The following is an 11,777-nucleotide window of genomic DNA, read 5'->3' on the forward strand; positions in this document are numbered from 1 at the left end:
ATCAATGCCCCATAACTCGAAGATTTCTACTTCTAAAATGGGTTTTAGAGGCATATGATTTTTTCTATCAATATTTATAGATGCTTGACATGCTAAACATTTTAAATAAAAATCATGTGCATCTTTAAATAAAGTTGGCCAATAAAACCCACTTTCCATTACCTTATGGGTTGTTACCTTAGCTGAATAGTGACCTCCTCCTGGGTTGGAATGGCAGAATTTAAGGATGCTGTTCTGTTCTTCTTCGGGTACGCATCTTCTAAGAATTTGATCAGCTCCTTGATGGAATAGCTCTGGTTCTTCCCAAAAATAATCTCGCATGTCCTTGAAGAACTTCTTTCTCTCATTGTAGCTCCATCCTGAAGGGACTCTTCCTGTCACCGAAAAATTCACAATGTTTGCAAACCATGGAACATTTCCTGTTTGGATAGCCAGAATTTGCTCATCCGGAAATGCTTCATGGATAAGTGAGGAGTCATTTACTTTGATCCTAGAAAGATTAACAGCAACATAATTTTCACACCCTTTTTATCTTGAATTTCTATGTCAAATTCCTGTAATAATAAAATCCATCTGATAAGCCTAGGTTTAGCTTCCTTTTTAGATAAAAGATATTTTAATGCCGCATGATCAGTGTATACTATTATTTTATTACAAAGCAAATAAGGTCGAAATTTTTCTAAAGCAAAAATTACAGCTAGCAGTTCTTTTTCTGTGGTAGACTAATTGAGTTGTGCATCAATTAAAGTTCTGCTAGCATAATATATGGCCACAGGTTTCTTCTCTTTCCTCTGTCCTCAGACTGCCCCTACAGCAAAATCCGAGGCATCACACATGATTTCAAATGGCAAGCTCCAATCTGGAGCTTGCAAAATAGGTGCATGTGTTAGAGCCTTCTTCAGCTCTTCAAAAGCAGAAATAGCACTTTTATCCAAAGTGATTTCATTAGTTTTACTAGAAAGGAAATTAGTAAGAGGTTTGGAAATTTTAGCAAAGTTTTGAATGAACCTCCTATAGAAACCTGCATGGCCGAGGAACCCTCTAAGGGCTTTTAGATTTGTGGGGAGTGGAAGGCCCTAGATGACTTCTATTTTGGCATTGTCCACTTCCAGTCCACGATTGCTGACCTTGTGCCCCAATACCACTCCCTCCTGTACCATAAAATGAGATTTTTCCCAACTTAGCACAAGGTTACTTTCAATGCATCTTTGAAGAACTTTAGTAAGAGTTAGAAGGCAATTTTCAAAAGAATCTCCAAATACAGAAAAATCATCCATAAAAATTTCTAAACAATCACCTACTAAATCAGAGAATAAAGAGTTCATGCATCTTTGGAAGGTGGCTGGAGCATTACATAGGCCAAAAGGCATGCGCCTGAAGGCATATGTACCTACAGGGCTAGTAAAAGTTGTTTTCTCTTGATCATCAGGATGAATGTTAACTTGATTATATCCTGAATAACCATCAAGAAAACAAAAGAAATTCTGTCCTGATAGTTTTTCTAAAATTTGATCAATGAAAGGAAGGGGATAATGGTCTTTGTTTGTAGCCTTATTTAATTTTCTATAGTCAATACATACCCTCCATCTAGTTATCAGCCTCTTTTGGATTTCTTCTCCCTTTTCATTGATCTCTACTGTTACTCCAGATTTCTTTGGCACCATGTGAACAGGGCTGACCCATTCACTATCAGAAATGGCATAAATAATACCTGCATCTAGCCATTTTAATATTTCATTCTCTAACACTTCCCTCATATGTGGGTTCAGCCTATGTTGGTGCTCCCTAGAAGGTTTAGAATCTTCTTCTAAAAATATTCTGTGTTCACAAATTGATGAAGGGATTCCTCTAACATCTTCAAATGTCCATCCTAATGCTCCTTTATGCTCTCTCAATACCTTAAGCAAATCATTTTCTTGTGAAGGAGTAAGGGACGAGGAAATAATCACAGGTAAGGAATTTCTAAAATCTAAAAATGCATATTTTAAAGATGTTGGGAGAGGTTTAAGCTCTAAGTTCAAATCTAGGGAGAGTGTAGGAGGCTCAGGTTCTACTCTTTCCTCGTTGGCATCATCTACTCTCAATAAAAACCCTCGAATAGCATCGACATCATCCTCCTCTTCATCACAAAATTTTAACTCTTCGTTACTCCCTTTAGGACATTTCATCATCTTGGATATGTCTAATTTAACTCTTTCCTCTCCAACCTTAAATTCAACAGTCCCTTTTTCCCAATCCATGATTGTTCTAGCTGTCACCAAGAAGGGTCTTCCTAGAATGATAGGCGCTAAACTTAGATCTCCCTTTACCTTTACCTTAGTTACAATAAAATCGACGGGGATCTCACAATTTTCAACGTTTATCATCACATCAGATAACCTACCCTCTGGTTGTCTAATTGTTCCATCAGCTAGCAATAGATCCATGCAGATTTCCTCTAATTCCCCAAAACCGTATTCCTCATATAAAACTTTTGGAATAATACTAATACTAGCTCCTGTATCTAATAATACTCTAGTAAAAATCTTTCCTCCAATTTCACATGTAATAAAAGGAGCTCCTGGATCTTTCTTTTTAATGGGAACAGAGTTTACGATACTAGATGCATTTTTAGAAAGCTTAACTACCTCCTTGGTTTTCCTCGATGTGCATGAATCCTTTAAATATTTCTTTAAAGAAGGTGCACATTTAATCATATCCTCTACGACTATTGACATAGTGGCTTTCTTGAAATTCTCTAGGAGTCTATACTCATAATCAGGAGAAGACTTAAGAGGTTTTAAGGCCGAAGGATAAGGAATGGGAGGGGTGTAGGTTGAAGGTAGGGATTCCACACTAGGTGATGGAGCCTCTCCTTCTCTTAGGTTATTTTCCTCCAATTTTGTTTTTTCCTTGCCTCGGTGAGGATCTTGAAGTTCCTTGCCATTTCTCAATTTTGAAATGGCTTGAATTTCTTCAAGATCTTCCTCATTGTCATGATATAGGGTTTCCTCTTGTAAATGACATAAATTTTTGGGATTAATGGAAGGTTGAGTTGGAAATCGACCTGAGTGGGAGTTGGATTCAACTCCCTTACCTCCATGGTCAGATGTTCTTTGCTTCAAGCTCTCCAATAGCTGTCTGGTCTGCTCTTGCGCATCCATCATCATTTTTGTCTGTGTTTCCATCATGGCTTGCATGCGCATCTCCATTTCTTCCCGTAGCCTTCGATTCTGCTGCTCTATCATGTGAGAGATTACAGGTGTTAGAGTGGACAAATCTTGTACCTGGTTTTGTGGAGCTGCTTGATAAGACTGCTGTGGTGGGGTCTGGAATTGGACTCGTTGCTGGAAAGGGGCCTTGGTTCCTTGGGAGTAGATTCCTTGGTTATTGTAGATGGTCCTCTTTGGTCCTCCCCAAGGCTGTTGGTTGTGGTTCAACAAATGGACCCCCTCCTCTCCAAGTTGGCATGCTCCATCCTCATGATCTCTGCTTGAACATATAGAACAAATCTGTGCTTTCACAAGGGGTGAGTTAGGGAGAAAAGCATTCTTTAGAGTGGAAGTCAATTCTTTAAGTTTCTTGTTGGTTTCTCTTATCCCTGCATGAAGATCAGCTTCCTTTGAAGTTACTTGCAGCACTCCTCGTTTTGGGTTCACATTTCTTCCATTTTGACTTGCTCCTATTTCCTGTAGGTCAGTTTCAGCCACCCTTTCCAAAAGATCAAATACTTCATCCTCATAAGCCATATAGAACGAGCCACCAGCTATTTGATTCACTTTACTTTTAAAAATATCAGGAAGTGATTCATAAAAAATTTCAGCTAGCTGACATTTTTCTATTCCATGGTGAGGGCATTTTCGGATTAATTCATTGAACCTTTCCCATGATTCACTAAATACTTCATGATCATGGGGATAAAATTTCTGAATTTCTTTTCTATAAAAATTAGTTTTGGAAAGGGGATAAAATTTATGTAGAAATTTATTCTGCATTTCTTCCCATGAGTTAAATGTTATGCCTAAATTTCTATACCATGCGAAAGCCTTATCTTTCAAAGTAAGCGGAAAATATTTCATTTTTAAAGCTTCAGTAGTTAAACCAGGAATATTTTGAGAGGAACATCGAATATGAAAATCATCAAGAAATTCTAAGGGGTTTTGAGAAGAATGACCAGTAAATTCAGGGAGAGAGTTCAGTAGGGCATTGTCATACCTAAACATAACCCCCTCACCTACATTGATGTTGATGCCGGTTTGCCGTAGACTTCCTGATGGAGTAGATCTATCCAGCATCGTCCTTCTCCTCCCTTGTGGTGGCTGACCATCTTCTGCCATATCGACTTCTTCTTTATCTTGAGCTGTAAGTGTTGCTGGAAGAGCAGGACATTGAGTGTCTAGATCTTCCTCAACACTAGTCCCAGCCTTAGACCTTGTTAAGACCATCAATCTCCAAAAAAGTAGTTAGAAGTACCGTTTGTTGGGGGTTAGCTGCCCTCAACTTTGGCAAAAGAGGAAAAAATACAAATTCACTAAAAACAATCACCGTGCTCCCCGGCAACCGCGCTAGTTGAAAGTTCAGATTTTGGGGTAATTAGTGATGAGCTAACTTCACTATTTAGTGTCGTTCGTTTATCCGAATTAAAACAACAAAAAATTATAATAACCTTACTAGCGTAGGGAGATTAAGGGTCGATCCACAGGGAGCAAGGGTTTTGTGCTTTAGTTTTGTACTTTTTAATAATTTTAGAGGTAGGTTTACTACATATGAAGATAAATAACTAATTAAATAAAAATATATAACAAAGAAAAATAAAATATTATTATAATATTATAATAATATTAATAGGCAGAAAATAATTTTTGGGTATTTTTTAGGAGTATTTGAAAGCCAAAACAAAATAGGAAATGAAACAGTTTGGCGCTCTGGACTTGGTCAAAATTTGGCTAAGTCCGGATGCCAAATGGGGAAGGTTCCTTGGTGGAGGAGAGAGAAAAAAATGGACTCTACTAAAATCACTCTAGAATGAGTTCTAGAACGAATTTTAGAGCGTGGTTGGATGCAATGGAACCGTCTGGGTATTGGCTAGCTGATCCAAGACTAACTAAAAGACAAAAGACGAACAGAAAAGAATAAAAAAGGAGAAATAAGAAGGTAACCTCTTTGTCACACCCGCTAAGGTTCAAGGGACTTCTTCTTCTCCTTTCCACCAGCTTCTTCAGCCCTGGATGCTTCCTGCTCAGCCTGGCACTCACTGAGGTGAATGGATCTATGACTCAATTGCACTTAGGCCACCAAACATTACTTTGGATTGAATCACAAGATGAATTTTACAATAGGGTGAAGGGGTTTATATAGGGAGAGAGAGCAAAGGAGAGCCATTGGATTTTTAATACAATGGATGGCCAGATCTTCTTTTCAGGGTCATGATCCACATCCATTATGGTCCTCCAATCAGCATTGAGACCTTTGAAATACCCCCTGGACGTTCAAGGCTTCTTTCCTTAATTAGCATTAAAGGTGCTATCTTTAAGTCTCCACCCTTGGATGTTTTGTGGATTGAATGGCTGGATCTTCTTCTCTGGCTTGGATCCACGTCCAAGGTTGTCCTCCAATCATCATTTAAGCCCCTGAAATATTCATAAATAATCATGACTGGACCTTCCTTGCCCTCCTTTCTTTGGCCCAACATGCCTCTCATAGTGGGCTTAGTGGGGCTTCCTTAGTGGGCCTTTAGACTAGAGCCAATTGTCTTGCTTTGGGCCTTCTTTCTTGGCCCAGGGTTGTGGCTGAGCCTGCTCCTCTGGTCCAAATAGCTTCCTCTTCATTTAATTATCCCCTTTATTCATGAAAGTTTCACCTAATTCCTGCATCTTCCACATAAACTAAGAAGAGAGTGAGGTTCATTCCACTGAACTCATTGAGTTAAGTGGGGTTAGTCCCACAAATGATAATAATTAACTCCAAATTAGAAAAAGGTGATTTTGTTTCATGATGTTTCACAACTTAACATAAATGTTGATAATATATCCAGATAAAGATAAAGAAGTACATAAATTAGCTGAAATTGCACATATATATTACTATCATTTTGGATTTATCACTCACCAAGAGCGCTCGTTGGACATATAGACAACAGCTCGCTTGTACTAGAGGCAAGTAAGTGGGAGCATTTTGGCCCTGTGCTGGCCCACCAAGATAGTCGGATGAACACTCCCTCATTAGGCATGACCTTTGTTAGATACTAGTTGAACTCGTCAAATGCCGACCTTGTTGGCAGATGCTGGTTAGACTTTTTGCATTGTGCTATGTAGCCAAGACTCCAACTGTCTACCTTTTGACTGCTCATATTCAGTGTGCCCACTCGCTGGATGCCTTAGTGAGTCACATGGCAACAAACACTATATATATGAAATGGTTTCTTCTCTAACGCATTGACGAAGCATTGCCTTGTTGTGGAATGGTTCTATGAATGCTGCACCGATAACTGCATCATTTGCCCACCAGATTTCTATATAATGTGCTAGCTTACGTTTCATCACCTTACACGCTTGCGCCATGTTAGAATGATCTACTTAATGCGACCATCGTACGTAGGTGAAGAATGTGCCCTCTTCGATTTGTGATGACTCTCAAAAAGTCATCAAATATTTAGACTTTTAAGCATTAAAGCATCAAGAATATCTGGTTAATTCATGTGATTTGTCATGCATATGCATTATTTCATAAAATTACTAACCCCACTTGATTCTTCGAATCAAGTGGATTATATTTGACATTTTTTGGTTAGTAAGTTCAGAAACAGGTTAAGACAACCAAGGAGGATGTCAACGATCAACAGGAGTTGGCGAAATCTCAAAGAAGAAGAAAATTCCGAAAATGCCCCTGGGCATGTGTTAAGAGAAACCTATAAATACTCTCTTGAGAGTTCACTTTGGGTTGTCCAGAATTTTCTCTAAGGAAGCTAGGGCTTGGAGAAGAAGGTGTTCTGCAGACCCTCTAGTAGCTGATGAGCAATTGGAGCTGGGAGGAGAGGCAAGCTGAAGAGTATCCGCTCAAGAAGATCGCCGACTCGCCGGACAGGACGTGACACGAAGTCGGAGTGATTGAGCTGGTTCAGCTTTGTATTCTTCTCCCTCTTGGACCATCTTGGTTGGGCTTGAAGCAACCTGCAAGCTTCTTCAGCATTCTCCAACCAGAGTTGTTTATGTTTTAGTTAATCTAAAGTTTTTTTGGTTGTTCAATTCATCCTACTTCTTGTTTTCCCTCAAAAATCTACAGCTGTCTGCTGAATTTGCACTAGAAATTCTCACACGCAGCCAGCAGCCAAACCGCTAGCGACCTAGGCCTCAGCCTAGGTTGCCAGCAGCTCAAGCTGCTAGCAGCACTACGTGTGCAGCAGCTGCCCGCACGCAAACGCCGCCTGCAGCAGCGTAGTGCGCAGCACGCCCACGCGCAGGCACGCCCGCGCGCAGCAGCTGCCCGCGCGCAACAGCTGCCTGCGCGCACACGCCGCCAGCAGCAGCCACGCGCAGGCGCTCACGCGTGCACAAACACCCGCTGGGTGTTTGTGAAATTGCCCCAAAGGGCAAAGGTAAATCCTCAGTAAAGGGAATCCTTACTTAAAATTTGCTGCACCGAGACTTTTAAAGAAAACTCTATCGTTTGTACTGAAGATCATTTACCGGAGTTTATACTTGAGTATTGAGATTTAAAAGAACTGATTTGATAGAAAGAATTCTTCTGCTGTTTTTTGCCGTCTCCCTGTGGATCGACCCTCACTCGCCCTAAGCTGTGAGGTTATAAATTTCGTTGTATAAGCTCAATCCTCACACGCATTAACTGATAAATAACCAGTAAAAACAACTAAAATCGAGCGTATTAATTTGCTGGACCACCTCCTCCATGTTTTGTATTAGGCCGTCTATGTGAAATAGTTCATCCAATGTAGCCCATGTCACTATTTTGGAAACATGATTGGGGGATACAGCGAACCCCCCAATGATGCAACAAAATTCTTTCACAAACTCCCACTCGTCCTTTGACATCTTCGTCCCCTTCCCATTTTGGCCAAGTTCTTTGGCATTTCATCAATGACATCACGTTTCTTACCGTTTGTGGACAACATAGCGCAAGTGCTATTCCTGCGGGTCGGACTGTCCAATATGACAAAGTTAGAATCATTGTCTTCGGGGTTGTCTTCACATGCCTTCGCACACTCCTTTCTCTGTTGCTTAGAGCTTTGAATACTACGCACTAGAGTTTGCACCTTCGCAACTGTATTACCCAAAACATAAGAGGCAGCGTGCTTTGTCAATGTCGTCAAGCGCTTAGAATATATCTTCAAGATCGCTATCCTCACCGCTATCCTACTTCCACTATCCTGCTCACGTTGCCTTTGCGGGCTCTAAAACATGGACCGAATGAGTGCCAACTTCCTATTGCCGCTTGCACAACAATGTTCAGAATGTGTGCAACGCATGGGGCATGTCTTATAGCTATAAACTTTGGGTTGACGTTCCATATCTTATTAGCAATCAGTGACAACATCCTTTTATTTGCAGGGGCATTGTCAATAGTCACATCATAATTCTAGATAAATATTGTTCACATGTAAAAACAGATTGAATTACTAAGTTAATTTTGACGTTGAGTGGTCATCTTTGGACGCACACAGTATTCTTTTAGAACCTGTAGAACGATGGACAACATGGTGTCCCCATCGTGCTTGCCAATGATATCTCGCATGGCAACGTGGTCTCTCTCTCTCTTCAATTTTTTTTTCTTCTCTCCCTCACCCTCCCTTTATCTATCGGTCCATCTTTCTTTTCTCTTGCTTGCCCTCTCCCTCTCTCAATCTATATATATATCCCCAACTCGACTTCTCTCAATTACGACTCTATTGTACGCTTCTTACTCACTCTCTCCTCTCTCACTCTCTTGTCACCCAATCAACGTCCAGAAGGGTACACAATTACTATTAGTAGTAATACAGAAATAAATTTGGGAGTTAAATAATGGAGGTATTATTGATGTTTGATGTGAACAAAATATCAATAATACCTCAAAATTTGAATTTCCAAATTTTTATTTCTCTGCTACTACAATACCCCGTGTAAAGCACGTCCGTATATTTCAATGCTTTCATTTTTTTTGGTGCGTGCTCATTCAGTTCATCACTTTACCGTAATTGCACATTCATTTTCCTCGTATTCGTGTCTGTGTTCCTCGTATTCATAGTCATCAGGTGTCTGTGTTTGTCGATTCATGTTTTTAGCATCACTCATCATTCCATTTTGTCGTGTCCATGTCATGTGTCATCATGTATTTATTTCATTAGTTTGTCATTATTGATTTTTTTTTAATGGCGGTCTTTTGTATATGTAACCCTCTTAATGAACCCTTTCTAAGGGTTATTGTTAACTCTCCATACTCGGAAGATGTGGGCATCCTAGGTCGGCAAATTGGGAATTTTATCATTGTAGATTTTTAGTGATCTCACGAGGGAAAGAGGGAGAATAAGAGGAAGGAGAGAGCGATAGAAAGAAGGAGATAGAAAGAAAACAAGAACGGTCAGGAACTCATCCCATTCCCTTTTGTGTCTTCCCTAGCACCGCACTGCTGCTCATCGACCCATGCACCATGGTGCAACATGACTAGGGGATGACGGGGACAAGGTGATGAAAAGTGCTGGGTACTGGAATGAGTAAGGGACAGGAAGGATAAATCAGACCACAAATCACACGATCAAATTCGAAGATTTAAATCTGGTGAAAATAATGATCGTGCAGCCCTTTTCCTCGTCGAGGGCGGGAGTACTATCTTACAACCACTAAGCAACACGTTCAATAAGTCTGAATGATGATCACTAAAAGATTAAAAGACCTATTCAACTACTCGCTTGAAGATTATAAGTCCACTCAAATCTGATGGCGGTAGAAGAACAGTTGAAGAACACTTAAAAAAGAACACGAACACCAAAGAGTGTAGTAAGTACCTCGGCACTAGATAGTGCATAAAGAGGCTGCAGGAAACTCTAGACACGTCGTGAGCATGACGATTGACGTGCGCTTTGACAAGGTGTCGTGGATCCAATTGTGCGGACAGTTTGGGGGGGTCAAGGGGGGAGCCGTCCCCTTGCGGGGTGTGGGGCAGCGCCCCGACACCTAAATAGTATGCCCGACGACTAGTGGCCGATAGGGCGTCCAGGGGCACGGCGGGCACGTACAAGCGGCCGAATACTCTACGGGCACAGGCAGGCAGGGCGCGGCTGGCACGGGCGGCCGAGCGTGTGGAGGGCAAGGACGGGCGGGCGCACAGTGGGCGCGGGTGGCCGGGTGCGCGGCGGGCACGGGCGGTCGAAAGCGGCGGGCGCGAGTGGCCGGGCGCACGTTGGCCCGCGTCGGTGGCTGGTGGGAGGATGGTAGCCAAGGGTGTGGACAGCTTGGGTGCACGGTAGTGGCCAAGGGGCGTGATAAGCTCAAATTATGGGTAATTTTACTGGTTAATTACTGGTTAATCGTGTGAGGATTGAGCTTATGCAACAATATTTATAACTTCACAGCCTTAGGGCGAGTAAGGTGTCGATCCACAGGGAGACGGTAAAACGAGAGCGATTCTTTTTCCAATCAGTTCAGTTTATCAGATTTATGTATCAATACTAGCAATCAGAGGGATTATCTTCAGTAACACTCATTTAATTTCCTCAGAGAAGACGTATGAAAAGATCTCTATGTAAAACAGCAAACTACTCTTCAAGATTAGTGCATAGAAAATGATAATCGACTCTGTTTACTTGTCTAAAGGCTCACACCTGTAGGTTTGGCAATTTGCCGAACACCTGGCGGGCATCCCCAGGCGCACGCCGCTCACCGTGGTGTGCACGCGCCGCAAGAGCGCCACGTGCTGCAAGTGCGCACGCAGCTTAGCGCGCTGGCCTGGCTGCGCGCAGAGCTGCTGCCGCTGCGCTGCTTGCCGCAAGACGGCAGTTGCTACGCTGCACAGCTGCTTGGCGTGAGCGTTGCCGCGCGCGTGGTCGCTGCGCGACCGAGCTGCGCTGTAAGCTGCGCTACACGCTGCTTGGCTGGCGCAGACTCGCAAGACGCCGAGCTGCGCGCTGTTGGGCCGCGGCGCGCCTGGCTGCTGGCGCCCAGGCTGCTAGCGGCTTTGGCTGCCGGCAGCTTAGGCTCCTGGCGGTCTTGGCCATCGCCTCGAATCGCTAGCGACCTAGGTTATGCCTTGGTCGGCGATCTGGCCGCAACCTTGATCGTTGGCGACCTGGCTACCGCTTCAGGTGGGATTTCAAGCTTGATTGTGAAGAACAACAGCGGATTTTTGTGGGAAAACGAGAGGAAGAACAGTTTGAACGAACTGAAACTTGAAATCAAATTAAAACAGAAACAATGTCAGTTGGAATCGTTGGAAGATCACTGGTGTGAATCTTCCAACCCAACCTAGACTGTCTGAAATGGAGAGAATTACACTGCACTGAAACTTGGGCAATCGCTCCACCTTGTGTCACGATCCTTGCGGCGAGGTGGAGGTCGTCCAGCCCAAGCTACTCCTCAGCTTGCTCCTTCTCTCCAGCTCCAATGCTCATCAGCTCTTGGAGGGTCTACAGAACTCCTTCTCCAAGCCCTAGCTTCTTTGGACAGAATTTCTGGACCCCCTAAAATGAACTCTCAAGAGAGTATTTATAGGTTTCTCTTAACTCATGCCCAGGGGCATTTTCGTAATTTTCCTTCTTTGAATTTTTGCCCGCTCCACTTGATCCTCGTCTTCTTCCTTGATCGTCTTAA

At 42.5% G+C, this 11,777-nt stretch overlaps 1 pseudogene; it reads left to right on the forward strand.

Moving 5' to 3' along the window:
- Positions 1 to 3,819: 3,819 nt before the first annotated feature.
- On the forward strand, positions 3,820 to 3,913 carry LOC144700368 (small nucleolar RNA R71; annotated as a pseudogene).
- The last annotated feature ends 7,864 nt before the right edge of the window (positions 3,914 to 11,777 follow it).

Source organism: Wolffia australiana, chromosome 2 (genome assembly GCF_029677425.1).
Source record: "Wolffia australiana isolate 7733 chromosome 2, ASM2967742v1".
Taxonomy (NCBI): Eukaryota; Viridiplantae; Streptophyta; class Magnoliopsida; order Alismatales; family Araceae; genus Wolffia; species Wolffia australiana.